General features: G+C 49.8%; 1 protein-coding gene across 3 annotated transcripts in view; it reads right to left on the reverse strand.

The window, feature by feature from the left end:
- Positions 1-14,865, reverse strand: part of MGAT5B (alpha-1,6-mannosylglycoprotein 6-beta-N-acetylglucosaminyltransferase B) — an 83,874-nt gene that overhangs the window by 61,344 nt on the left and 7,665 nt on the right. The gene's annotated exons all lie outside the window — the stretch shown is intronic.

Below are 14,865 nucleotides of genomic sequence, written 5' to 3' on the forward strand. Positions count from 1 at the left end.
TCACTGCATTGTTTATTTTATCTTTTTCTTTTATTCCTGCTCCCATATTTTTTTCCTGAGAGCCCCTTAATTTCAAATTTACAGCAATTCGGAGGGAGGGGGTTTACATTTTCCATTTCAGGGGAGGCTCCTGCCTTCCTTAGCAGACACCTGGCTTTCCAAACCAAGACAGCTCTGCAGGTGCAGCCGTGTGACAGCAGCAATTGCAACCCTTCCCTGGGCTCAGGAGACCCCCCTGTGTTCCTGCAGCCGCCCACAGCAGCAGTGCCTGGGCTCCATGGCAGCAGAAGGACAAATGTTCCCCTCTCTCCCTGCTGAGAGCCAGACCCTGCTGCCCAAAGCAGCACCATTAGGTGGGAAATAACCCTGTTCAGCCCCAAAAATCTCTCCTGGAGGCCTCATGCCACCCCTAAAGCCAGGCACTGCTCTGCCCATCTCACTCCCAGACTGTCACAGTGTGAGAAACGACTGCTCACTTTTTAAAATTTTATTAAACTTTAACAAAAACTGCAACAAAAGGACAAAATAATGAAAAATTACAGCACTGGGAGCCCCCATGACTACCAGCCACATGCTCCTCTTCAAAATGGATGCTCCCCCTTTGATATCTCTAGCCACTCCTAAAGTCCTAGAGATATAGGAGGGAGTCAATTGTCTCCTTCCGTGCTGTCCAGAGGTGCAGATCACTTTTTCACACCTTGGTTGGAGGTCAGGTGTTGCCATAATAACAACTCAACCCTCCCAAATGCCCCAAATACCAAGGCCATCCCATGATAACAATGCAAGAGGGAGGACATATTACAGTGACATAACCACATCTACAAAACTTCTCTGAACATATACATAACATTTACCCCTTAATTGTGAGAGCCAACCATCTCATTGCTCATCTATAACAACAGCAAAGCCACATCCTTCTGTTAGGAAAATTAATCCACTAACACCAGAGGTTTATGTCCAAAAAGGAGACAGAGGATTTACTTTATTTGAATAAAGGGAGGGGCCATGGGGCATTCCCCTGGGATCTCTCAAATTTTTAGAGGATGCAACCTCCTTTTTATCCCAATTTCCCTCTCTCTTTCCCCACTGGTTGAGGTACTTGAGAGGTACAAACTTCCTGAAACTCCTGACACCGAAGATTCCCCTCTAATGTATAACTCTCCTTTTTAATTTCTAATTCTTATGGAATTTGTCGTTTTTCCCCATTGTTTCTTTCGTCTTTCAATGTCTAATTTCATTCATCAGCAAACCTAAAGTTTATTTGTAAAAGCAAATATCTTTTTCCATTCATCATGGAATGGAATCCTTCCCATTGTTTCTTTGATCTCCCAGTGCTGGTTTTATCCACCAGCAGACCCACAGCTGGTTTGTAAATACAAATCCACCATTCCTCTCACTGGGGATCCACAGCCAACAGCTTCAGGAGCAATGAGCTGCATATCTGCTCCCTCCTGCAGCCCCTGCCCCTCACAGTGCAGGTTCTCCTGCTGGCATGATGCCCCAGAGGCTTCCTGGAGGAGGAAACCACCCCAAGGTGTCCCTGTCCCTGCCCCTCTGGGTCTGGGGTCTTGTTCCTCCCTCCCTCAGCTGCAGGACCCCAAGCTGACCCTGCACAAGAGGGTCCTGATGCTTTTCCACCCCTCCAGCTCCCTCCCATCCCAAAGGAATCCCTGCAGGAACAGCCTGCAGCTCCACCCAAACATGTCTGCTCCCAGTTTCCATACCTATAAGAAAAGGCAGGAAAATGAACAATACAAACACTCACACTCCCAGTCAGGGGAGTTTCACTGCTGCAAGGGAGAGCCCAGGGCTGTTTCCCCCAAATTTATTGCTTCTTACCCCACCATACACACACCAGAGACCTGATGTCCCCTCTGGGACATGGGGACATGGAGTCCTGCCATGAGCCATCACTGCAGGTGAAGGGAGCTGGATCCCCTCCCCTAGAGATGGGCTGGGGGAGCTGGGAAGCTGGGGAAGGAGGGATGAATACACACAGCCCCAACACAAGCTGCAGTTCAGCTTTTATTTGTATTAATATATCTTTTTAATGCATGTTTCTTCCTCCTTTTCATCCCCCTTTCACTTTTTCTTTTAAAAGAACAGCAGCAGGGAGTTTTTAGTTGCTTCTCTATTGCCAGCCAGCACTATTTTAAATTGCATTTTAAGCTGTTCTGCAGCGCTTCAAACACCTCACACTGCAGGACAGGCTTCCAAATTACAAGATTAACATTGATTTTAAATTGCTTCCTAAAACACCAGGGCTCCAGCACAGGGATGGATGAAGGGCAGCTGCTGTAGCAAAGCCCAAAGGAAGCAGAGCTCCTGGGGCATGGTGCACCCCACACTGGGGTGGATGCTGTTGGGACTGGGGGCAAACTGGAGCCTGGATTTGCAGCTGAGACCCCCAGTTTGAGGGGAAAAGCAGCACAGACAGGTCCCACAGGACAGGGACAGCCCCAGAGTGACGCCACAGAGCCACAAGGCAGGGACCAACCTTCGTGGGGGCTCTTGGCGTTTACAGGAGGAGTCTCTCCAAGGGCACCAGCATTTTATGTTCTCCTCCTGATGGTCCCCATTGCCCATCCAGGACAATTGTGCTGCCAGGAGCCAGTGCCCCATGGATTGCAGGGAAGGAAGGATTGCACCCAGCACTTGCAGAGCCCAAAACCAGCCAGGGAAGGCTCCAGGGGGTTCAGCACCCTCATCAATCCTCCAGCCCTGCACACCCACTGCTCCAGCTCACAGCCACACTCACAGCTGCCCCAAAAGGTGATTTCTTCAGAACTCACTCATTTAACACTTCTAAAATGATCACCCTTTCTCCTTCAGCCAAAAAGATTGGCCAAACAGTGCTGGGCATCCTGCCACTTTGCTTCCAGGGGCAAATAAATCATCCCTTTCTCCAAACCCATCAGTCTCCAGCGAGCCCAGGGGCCGGATCCTCCAAGCAGCAGCAGAGCCCAAAGCAGGGCCAGAGCTGGGGGGCATTGGCAGAGCTGCAGGATGAGCCTCAGCTAATCTCTTCTCAAGCTGAACTGAGCCCTGCTCTCTCGTTTAAGCCAGAGAAACAAATAAATCAATGGGAAAACCCAGCTTTTACAGAGGCTGCTATGGTTCCCACTGAGCCAGTTTTATTTTCTGAAGTACCTGCTGCCTCCCGGGCTCAGGATGAATTTTGATTTAGGAGTGAATAGGAGTAATAAAAGCATAAAGAGCCATTTACATTCCTCCTGGCCATGGTGGGGTGTTGGCTCATCACAACTTGATGGAAATGCCATTTGACTTCCTTATGAGCTATAGAAAATCAATTAATTGATTTAATCATTCCCTGAGTGTCCCTGCTTATGGAGATAACAGAGTGCCAGGGCAGCAAGAAGCTGCTCCAGCCTCCTCTGACACAGGGCCAGCAGGGAAGGGGCCAGCACACATCCCTGCTCCAAGGCCCTCATCACTGCTGCCCCACTGCAAGATGTGTGAATTCACACTTCCATTTTCCAATAGGTTTGGTGGCATAATTTTTTTTCTTCTCTAGAAGTCTGCAGGCATTCGATCCTGAGCAGTAATTGCATGAAACAGGCACTTCTTCAGGAAGAGACATTTTCCCAGGGTGGATTAAGCCTTAACCACTGCAACAGCAGCCCTGACACTTCTCTTTACCCCTCTGTGCCCTGCAAAGCACCAACCTGCATTTTGCACATCCCTACAGAAGTGGGCAGGAACATCCAGTGTCATGTGGAGCCCCAGGGATGCTTTTATTTTCATTATTTCAACAGCTCTCATTTCCCTGCCTGCAACACCAATTTAATAAGGGCAGTAAAGTTTTACACCTCCACTTTAAACTCCCTTTCCACAAGTCGGTCAAGGATGGGAGCACAGTGCACCTAATGATGGGTGCAGAGCTTGGGGCTGAAGTGGGGACACCAGCAGAAGAAGGAGAGGCCACATGATTTTAATCAACCCAGAAAAAACAATGGTCTGCTCCCAGAAAACTGCAGATTGAGGACACCCCTGTGTTGGCCATGGGGTGAAACCCCAGCACGGGGAGGGTGTTGTGTCACCTGCTCAAAGAGCCCTTGGGACAGCTGAGCATCCAGCAGGAGCTGGCAAAAGGCAATGTTTGGGGCAGAAAGCCCTCACCCTGCAGCTGGGCTCTGCCTGGCTTTGGTGTCTCCCTTAACTCCTTTCTCCCCACCAATGCCTGGACAAGGAAGGAAGAGAACAGGGCTGGGAAGGATGAAAGTTTGACAAGAAAGTCTCACAGATATGGGTGCTTAGCAGAAAGATTTTTGAATGTAGAGTCTGATATAGAAGAAAAGAATTGCTGAGCTAGTCTCACTGGATAACCAAGGAGGCAAAGGGTGTGTTAGTTACAAGGGGTTTTTATGGCTTAGAGCAAAGGATAAACCCACCTCAAACAAGAAGATGTTTTTACCAAGCAGAAAGAGAGCACAGGCAAACAAGGCAGCAAATGTGGCAAGTAGAAAAAAGGTCTCAGAATTTTGCACTGCAAGAAAACTGAAAAACAACTTCTAGATTAAAGTGTAATGTACAAACTTTTAGTGATTGGAGAACAGTAACATGAACATGGTAATTACAGTAGTTATGATAGGCTATAGATAAAAGTTAAGGTATAGATTGGTTCCAGTGTATGAAAATGCTCAGCAAAGAAAAGTCTATAATGCACTGTAACCAAACCCAAAGGGTGTCCAGGCCTGCCTGCAGCTGGAGCTGACAGCTGTGGGCACAGCTCTGTCACCCACAGCCCTGGACTGCTGTGACACCTTGGGTACAATAAACTGCATTTTGGAGAGCAGCCTGGAGCCCCACATCTCTCATTCAGGCTCTTACAGAACGGTGCCAAGCTCAGCATTTCCAGGGGAGCCCCAGAGCCAACCCTGCTGCCCCAGGAGAAATCAAAACCCCATCAGCTCCCAGCACAGCTCCTCAGCAAGGAGATGCTCCCAGAGCCAGCCAGCTCCACTTGGCACCAGCCACACAACTTCTTCCAGCATCAGCTGGCTGCTCCAGCCTCCAAGGATCCATGGAGTGCTTTGGAAGGGATGGATGCAGAGAGGCTGGAAGTGAGCCCCAAGCCCTGAGGAGCTGCCCAGCCTGCTCCTCCACGTGGCTTCCCCCTGGCTGGCACCCACAGGCTCCAGGAAAGTCTAATCCAGCTCTGCATGCAGGAAGAGGAAGCACTGGGGACGTGCAGGATCTGCAGGTCCCAGCTGGTGCTGGGGAGGTGACACCACACTCAGACCCACACCTGGCACCTGGGAAAGCAGCCTGGATTACAAACCCCAGGCAGTGCAGGGAAAGGGGATGGGAGAGGGTGTTGGATTAAGTTTTTTTTATTTAGAGATGGGGTAACACTGAGAGGTGTTTTAAAAACCCTAACAATAGTGTTACTCTTAGTACTCTTAACAAATTTATCCTATTCCATAATGTTTCTAAGTCAACATTTGTTATCTTAAAATTTACATCTAAATACACACTATATAAACCTTCTATCAAGTTTTAAAAATTTTCTACAAATTCATTTCCCACAAGAGGGGAACCTCCTGTCTTTTGAGGGAGTTTTACCTAAGCAAACTCTGGATTCAGACCCTGAGTAGAGTCTCATCCCTCCTCCTGGAGCAGCATCCTGGGCTCTGCCAGCGAGACACGCTCCAGCATCCGCTGATCCTGACAAGCTGCTCACAAACGCTGCAGTTATCCAGGGCTGCTCAGCAGACAACATCAAAACATGACACCAGCAGCCCAGGAGAGGCTCATAACTCACTCAGGAAGAAACTGGGGATAATTAGTGCCCCTGTTTGCTGAGCAGAGCCTGCCCAGCTCCCTCCCTCCCCTGTCACTGTCACTTGCTCACACGAGCCTTCACAACGGGTTCTCCTGTCGCCTCCACTGAGCATTAAAGGCAGCAAGATAAATTTATAATTCACATGATTTCTTGAATAGTGTATTGCTGGGAATGTCCCAACAAAGGCAGGAATGATGCATCTGACTCCATGTTCTCAGAAGGCTAATTTATTATTTTATGATACTATATTATATTAAAGAATACTATACTAACTGAAGAATACAGAAAGGATACTTACTGAATGCTAAGAAGATAATAATGAAAACTCATGACTCTCTCCAGAGTCCTGACACAGCTTGGCCCTGATTGGCCAAAGAGTGAAAACAACTCCCAGCAGAATCCAATGGAACAATCACCTGTGGGTAAACAATCTCCAAACACATTCCACATGAGCACAACACAGGAGAAGCAAATGAGATCAGAATTGTTTTCCTTCTCTCTGAGGCTTCTCAGCTTCCCAGGAGAAAAATCCTGGGGGAAGGGATTTTTTCAGAGGATGTGAATGCCACAGTTGAAAGCAAAGGGAACAGGAACATCCCTGGAACCACAGGTCTGTGGGCTGTGTCTCAAGGAGGCAGCAGCCCAAGCCCTCACTCCCAGGTGCTCTCCCCAGCCAGAGCAGGTAAGAAAAGGGATTCCCAAAGCCACAAAGCAACTTTTGGGTGTTCTGCCCACCACAAGCTCCTGTCAGAATAACTGTGTGCTCCGTGTGCTCTGCCCAGAAGCTGACTGGGATCTGTCACAAGTGGCAGCAACCCAAATTTGCAAATGGCTCCTGAAAATTACCTTTCCTGAGAGAGAGGGAGAGTAGCCCCACATTTCTCTTCTCAGAGAAAAGCAAGGCACCAATTCTTCCCAAGAATATTTCTGGGTTTCACATTTTCTGAACATCAGAGAAAGAAAACAAAATTCTCATCATTTGCTGTGCCTGTGGTTGTGCCAAATTAGAATGCAATATGGAGATTGTTTACCCACAGTGATGGTGTTTTGTTTCCTTGGCCTATCAGGGCTGGGTGTGTGTGTCAGGACTGTTGGGTGACAGCCACAAGATTCTCTGCAGTTGTGTGCAGGGTTGAGTGCTTGGCAGGTTCAGTTTTAGATATATAGAATAATATAGTATAATAAAATAAGTCATTAGCCTTCTGATAAGATGGAGTCCTCCTCATCATTCCTCCTTCATCAGGGCCATCACAGCACAGCAATAAGGGAGGGTGAACACACCTGTGTTTTATTTTAAAGCTCTACTGGGCTGAGCAGCATCTCAGTGCAGCCAGGATGGAGCTGAACTGAGCTGTGTCCTCCTCTGCTGTCAGCCCTCACAATGAGAGAGTACAGAGGGGGTCGGGATCATGGACAGACCAGCTCCACCTCCACCTCCTCCTCCTCCTCCTCCCCTCCCAGCACAGCTGACTGCAAGGGGGATGACAGAGTTACTCAAGCTCACTCTGATCATTGGCAAATCCAAGCCTGACCTTTCTGCCTCATCTGTGAGAACAAATGGTGATGTTACCTGGCCATGCTAACCCAGCTGGGACGCTGCTGGAGCAGAAGGAAAAGCAGCAGAGCCGGGAGCAGGAGCAAAGGACCCCTCTGAGGAGATCATGTAGGTTCTCACATTTCTATTTGGCCTCTCTGCTCCTCTCCTCAGGGAGCAATCCAAGGCATTGAAATAACATGAGATCCCGCTGCTTCGCGGTGCTGTGGCTCTGAAATGGTGAAAATGCCCTACAAAACCCCAGCAACCTTCAGCATTACCATCTGCAGCACAATTCCCACCCCTCCACGACACCCCTGCTCTGGAGAGAAACAGGAACCACAAACACCAAAGCTTACAGCTGTGCTGCACAGCCCTGACCATTTCCCTCTCCCTTCTTCTGTGTTCACTGGTGGAAGAAATCGCTTTAAGCAGGTGAGACTCCAGGAACTGGAGCAAGCAGCAGCAGCAGGAGAGGCAGAGCTGGAATACTGAGAGGGTTTGAGGAGAACAGGGCAGGATTCCTGCCAGGTGACATTCCACACCATCTGCAGCACAACACGCCTTGGCTGGTGCCTCTGGATCTCTCCTGAGTCCTGTAGCCCAACGTGGCAAACCAGAGCCATTGTGACACCACCAGTGCTCAGTGCTCCCCATGGTCTGCATGTGGGACAAGACACCCCAAGCCAGCAAGGTCAGGCTTCCACATTTTATATATTATTATATTTATATATATATTTATAATTTTTTTTCTTTTCCACATTTATTTTTATTCCCTCCAAAATGAATGTAAATAACCAAATCTTTTTGCAGCAGAAGCTGTTCTTTGGTGACCTGCTATTCTGCTGGATCACAGACCATGGGAAGTCACTGCAGGGGCTGCTGCACTGCCCACCTGCAGACAGATTCCAGGTTGAGTTACCATTGTCCAGCTGCAATGGTGCTGTAGGACTGGGAAAATCTCTGTTCTAGCCCCCAAGCTGCTTATCACCCCATCAGGGTCCATATCCTGCAGCCCTGAGATCAGACCCCAAAACACATCTCAGCAACCTAGCACAAGGTGCAACAGCCTTGTAGAGGCTGAGCTTCACCTCTCCTTGCTTCTGTTTTCCAGCTTGTGCTCTAAAATCAGCTCTTCCCCACCCCTGTCCTTCCTTCATCCCATTCCCACCAATGCTGCTCCCAAAGCAGTGGAGGAAACACCACAGGAGCCTAGCTGTGCTCAGCCACAGGAAACCAGCTGGAGATGCTGGGGTGGGAAAAGGCAGCTGAGCAGCAGGAAACACTTAAACACAGGTTGGAAAAACAGTTATGGGAGCAGCAAACACAAACCCCAGCAGCTCAGCAAAGCCCCACTTCCCAAAGGCAGCAGGTTCCAGGACCTCAGCACCAGAACCACTGCTGCAGCAGTGACCCCAAGCACACAGATACCTGTGAGCCACTTCAAATGCTTCTATCAGAGTCCCAGCAAGGTGAGCTGAAATCAAACCAGACCCTTCTGCAGGCAGCAGGAGCCCAGCACGAGGGCAGAGCTCTGCTCCAGCCGTTTCAGGACCTGTCCCACACCTCCCCTGGGTTTGCAGCAAATTCCTCCAGCACCTCACACCCAACCCTGCAGGAACCAACAGCAAGAGGAATCCAAAGGCTTTTGATTCTTTGAAGCAGCCACAGCAGTTGCAGGCACCATTCCAGCCACATCTAATCACGTTTTAACACTTAATAACCCGTTTTCCCTGGCTAATCCCCTGCAGCAGCAAGCTCCACCAGCGGGATGCACATCCCACCAAATCCAGCCTGGGGCACAGCCACGGGCCCAGGGACCACAGCCAAACCCCTCCCAGCACCAGGATTACAGAATTTGGTGCTTTTTCAGCAGCAGCCTCCTGCCCCCTGACTCTGGCAGTAAAACAACTGCAAGGAAGATGCTTGGGGGAAAAAAAGGATCATCAAACATATTAAATTCTAAATGAGAGGAGAGAAGAGGGCACAGAAAACTCAATCTCCTGAGTCTAGAGCCCTTCCAAAGCATCTCCCACATTCAAAATTTATAGACTTCTCTATTTCCCTTTTTTATCTACATCTTTGTTTGCAGAATAAATTCTCTCAGTGGCCATTTCAAAACAAAGAAACCTCTGTCTGTGTTTACTTGACAGCAGAGGATTAGGATAAAATAACTTGCATTTCAGAAGGGTTTTTTTATTTATTGTTAAGATGCAAAGCCTCTACTGCAGCGAATCACCAAGCAGAGAATCCATCTGAAGAATGATTTCTGGCACACACCAAGAAACTTGGCTTTGGAGGGAGCCTCCGAGAAAGGTATTCACATACAAAAATCAAATTTTAAATGGGATTAACTTCTGGACTGTGACATTATCCATTTCTCCTGTTCATGCTCCTGCCTCACATCTATGTTTATTTTGGTTATGACTGGCTGCTCGCACAGTTCAGGAGCCAGGAAAGCTCTGGGCAGGGCTGGGGCATTTTCATGTCTCCCTCCCTTTGAATTGCAATAGTTGAGGCTCAAAGCTGGGCTGGGCAGGCCACTCAGGGAGAAACAGGAACAGCCTCAGCCTAAACTCAACCATGAACTTCAGCATCCATCCACAACCAAAAGGATTTTTTGGATGATTTTAAAACAAATAATTTTTTGACATCCCCAAATCTCAGGGTCCTTCTGGGTTGCTGCAACCCCGAGAATGTTGAAAGTCTCTTTCCCCAGCCTGGTGCTTGAAGGAGTCAGAGCTCTTCAGTTCTCAGTCTCAAGGTTGTTTATTGTATCTTATCTATAGAAAATTTTCTCCTGCCCTACTGAAGTCCATCCAGCAGGACAGTTCCAGGCACTCTGCCTGCCCCCAGGGTGGTGTTATGTCTTTATACTAAAAACTACCTGTACAATGTTTACAATTACTTTCCAATACCTATCACCTATGTTAGACAGTAATTAGACAGTGAGCTTCTACTCTAAACCAATCCAAAAGTGCCAACATCACAGCAGAAGATGGAGGCCAAGAAGAAGAAGGAGAAAGGCTGGACACACACAGTTCTTTCCATCTTGCCTCCTGAACCCCCATTCTAGAAACCCCAAAATCTACTTTTTCACCTCGTGATAACTTCACTATTATTCTACCTAAACTGTTGTGTCTTGCTGATCTTCATCTAAGGTTGGTAATTTGCTCCATGGGTCATAATCAAACCCCCAGGTGTTTTGGGCTCTGTGCCAGGGTCTCTGAGCCCCTGGCAGGGGTCCTGGCCATCCTGGACAGGCAGAGGGATGCTCTGGGTTCCCACACCCCAGCTCTCTGCAGGCACCAAAGGGCACAGGCAGCTTCCCCTGCTCAGCTGGGTCTGGCAGCACCCTGGGAACAAGGAGCAGCACAAACAGCCTCAAAAGCTGGGCTCAGCCCCAGGAAGGAGCAGACACTCACCACAAGCCCACCCCATTTATACCCCAGCTCCAGTGCAGAGCTGCACACCCCAGAGCACGTGGAGGGGGATGGCAGCTGCCCTGCAACACCCATCAGTTCATCAATGATGCTCCAAAGGGCCCTTCCAGGAGTCCAGGGGGAGCAGGGACCAGGCTCCTTCCCCACCAGGAGCCCATTCCTGGGAAACACTCAGGCCTGGGCATGGCAAAGCTGAGGGCACACCCAGGACCTCTCCCCTGGTCGCTGGTTTGTGCAGATTCCCATCCCTCATCACACCAAGGGCTCATCACCAGCCCAGCACAATTAAGCTGCTCCTCTGAGCCCGCCTCCAGCCCAGCACTGCGTGCTGAACAGCCACCACCACTGCCAGGAATATTTCCTGGCCTTCCCTGGGATCCAGAACACATGTTAATTAAATGCCAGTTTGTTATTCAAACAGACCTTTGGAGGCTTCACAGTGCTAATAAGCAGCACATGGATGCTCACTCCACGTGAGCTGCACCTCCCCTCAGCCAGGAGAGCCTCTGAGCTCCTCCTCAGCTCCTGCTCCAAGCACAGGGGTCAGCCCTGCCCTCACCTCACCCAGTGTGCTCTCAGGGATGGATTTTCCCATCTCCCCAGGGGCTGTGATTCCCCATTTCCCATTCCCAGGGAGGCTGCCCAGGATCCACCGCCCTTCCTGCCTTGGCCACGGGTGGATTCCTGGTTCTCCCAGCGATCAGATCCTCCCCCCAACAGCCACAGCCTTTCCCAGGGGACAGAGGGAGCTCTGTGGTGACACTGGCCAGCTCCTGGCCAGGACATTCCCTGAGCCTTGGTCCCACTCTGCTTTGGGGGTTACTCACCCCTGGGAGCACCTTCATCACCCACAGCCAGTCCCTACAAACAGCCTACCATGGCCAGGAGGAATGTAAATGGCTCTTTATGCTTTTATTACCCCTTTTCACTCCTAAATCAAAATTCATCCTGAGCCTGGGAGGCAGCAGGTACTTCAGAATATAAAACTGGCACAGCACAGCAGCCTCTGTAAAAGCTGTGACAGGAAGGACTGAACCCCAAAAACCTGAACCAGGTGTTAAAGAGTGAGAAAAAACCTCTCAGGTTGTGCCTGCCAAGCTTGGGGGACAAAGAACACAACCTTCCTCCAGCATCTTCCTCCAGAGACAGCAGAGAGGATGCTTTGTGTTCAAAACCAGTGTGTGAGGCCATGAATGAAGCTCATCTTCCCCAATAAGCAGCACAACAACAGCCAAATGTGCAGCAATTCATCTGGAAGCAATAGTTTGTTTGGCAAAGCCACTGAATATAGGGAAAAAAATTGGTTTTGCATCGAATTTTTGAGCTTTCTAACAAAGCAGGATTTGCCTTACCCAGTTAGAAAGCTAAGAGACCAAAACCTTGAAAAATTAGAGGACCTAGGTTATAATTTACTTCTTTTCTTCTTTAAATGTGACCAGTCAGGCATTACCAGAAGCAGCATTCAACCTGCACCACCTTGGAGCAAAGCAGCATCTCTCCCAGCCAGCAAGGCTGGCGCTCACAGCCCTCAGCAGAGCCAGAGAGGCTCAGGCAAGAGGGTGAACCCATGTACACACCTTGATTTCATCACCTGAACCCCTGAACGTGGAGGATTTGAGGTGTGAGGGCCTGAGAAAGGAGATTTGGATTGCCCCAGCTCCAGGGCAGTGCTGACACTGCTCCCAGGAAACAAGAGACAGGCAAGGATGCAGCCAGTGGACTCAAAGGTCTGGGTTAAATTAAGGATAAGGATGGGAAAAGCCACTCCAAGGCATCCAGAAAGGGGGTGAAGAGCTGAGTAATGATCTTTTTTCCATTTTTGCCATTATTTCAGCCCAGTTTTAGAGCCCTCTGGGCTGACCCCAGGTGCTTCTGCCGGTTTCTGGAAACCTTTGCTGCTCTTTGCAGCACAACCTGTGCCACACCTCAGCTGCCCACAGCTCATCAGTGTCTCTGCCTTTCCTTCAGCTCTCTACAAACCTTTCAGGGACACTGGGGCTCCTCTGGGCCACAGGGCAGCTGTAACAGTGACACCTTTCATTTCAAACTCTGCAATCTTTTCACAGCCCACCTCCTCAAAAGCCAGGTCTGGAGAAGGTGCTGGTCTGGGGGCTCCTGCCCACTCTCCTTGTGCTGTTTCTTATCCCAGGAAGGAAGAAATCCCCTCAAACCAGGCTTCATTCACCAGGTATGTGCTTGGCTTGGGGACAGGAACATAAACCCACCTTCCTCATGGGGACACCTACCCTGAGCAAGGGCAGGAGCACTGAAAATCACCGACCCTGCCACCTGCTCCAAGCTGGGGTCACCAGGAAAACACCAGACATCAGAAAGGGGATGAATGGAGCTGGTGATGGGAGCAGCTAGAGGAGCAGAGGGGGAGGAACATCAGCCATCATGTCCTCCATCCATAGGGAGAACACAGATCCAGCTGCCACAGGATGCAAAAACAGCTCTTGGAAAGTCAACTAAGAGGTTTAGCACCATCCAGCTGCTGGAAAACACCATTTTATCCCTCTCCTCCCATAGGGAAGCAGCTGGCACTTCTTCCAGCACCTCAAGGAATGGATTTGATGCTCCAAAATCACATCCTGGGTGAGGCTGTGGAGCTCAGATCCTTCCATGGTTCTGGTATGGAGGAGGAGAAGACCACGGTGGCCTGACCAAGCCTATCTCACCCTGCTCAGGGCAGCTCAAGCTGGGCAGTTCCCTCTGTGCATTTCACCTGACTGGAGTCTCAGACAAGAAGCCAGGGGAAGCTCAGTCCATGGCAGCAGTGTCCTCCCAGAGCAGGGGCAGGCCATGACTGTCCCACCACAGAAGTGTCTCCTGAGCTGACTTTGTGTCTCACCAAAAGAGGTGTTAAATACAACATAACACTTGCTAAAAATTAGAATATTTCTCTTCTACATTTCAGTACCTGCATAAAACCACAAAGGCCTTTTATTTCCCCTTCCCTAAGGAGCAATTCCCACTCCCTGCAGGCCACAAGTGCTCAAACCCACCGAGACCTCCAAGCACCTGAGCCAGATCCTCCACAGGTCAGACCAGGGGCAGCCCACACACCCACACTGCTGCCAGCTGAGGCTCTGATCCTGCTGCTTCCCCATTTCCTGCTGTGAGCCAGGGTCAGCATCCATAGCCCAGCACTCAGCCCCACCTGCCACAGTTCTGGGTATGAGCACAGCCAGGTTGGAGCCACAGGGCAAAGCCACACGTGGCAAGAGAGGCCAACAGGGCTCTGAGCCATCCTGATAGTCCCCAAAGGGCCAGGAAGGACCCCTGTGTGATGGTGTTTGCAGGGGTCTTAGGATGAGGGAAGAGACGAGAATGTTGACTTTATGTTTCAGAAGGATGATTTATTATTTTATGATATATATTATAAAATATACTAAAATAATAGAAGAAAGGATTTCATCAGAAGGCTGGCTAAGAATAGAAAAAGAAAGAATGAGAACAAAAGCTTGTGACTGACCAAGACAGTCCAGACAGCTGGGCTGTGATTGGCTATTAATTAGAAACAACCACATGAGACCAATCCCAGATGCACCTGTTGCATTCCACAGCAGCAGATAACCATTGTTCACAATTTGTTCCTGAGGCCTCTCAGCTTCTCAGGAGGAAAAATCCTAAGGAAAGGATTTTTCAGAAAATATCATGGCTACACCCATGGGATTGGAAGATCCAAGCACCATCCTCCTGCATCCCTGGCACTCATCAGCTCAGCTGGGCTGTGCACATGGGGGCAGCACAAGAGGATCTTAGGTTGGAAATGGGGGTGTGTGTTCTGTTCCCATCTGTCAGAGCTGGGGCAGTTCTCTGCTGTCCATGGGGCAGTTTTTTCTTTATCTCTCCCACAGCCAACCCTCCCTGCAGGAGATCTCTGCTGTCCATGGCCACTGAGTGTCCCCGCAGGGCTGATCCAATTCCATCATCCCATGGGGAGATGCTGCGCCCAGGGGAGGAGCCAAGCATTCCTACCTGGATCCAATCTGAGGTTTGGGACAGCCCAGCAGCCTTTGCCCAGTGCATTGCCAGAGGAGCAGCTTCTGCTGCCCTGCATGGCCAGAGGGAGCCCAGGC

This window comes from Molothrus aeneus, chromosome 25, assembly GCF_037042795.1.
Source record: "Molothrus aeneus isolate 106 chromosome 25, BPBGC_Maene_1.0, whole genome shotgun sequence".
In the NCBI taxonomy this organism is placed as follows: domain Eukaryota; kingdom Metazoa; phylum Chordata; class Aves; order Passeriformes; family Icteridae; genus Molothrus; species Molothrus aeneus.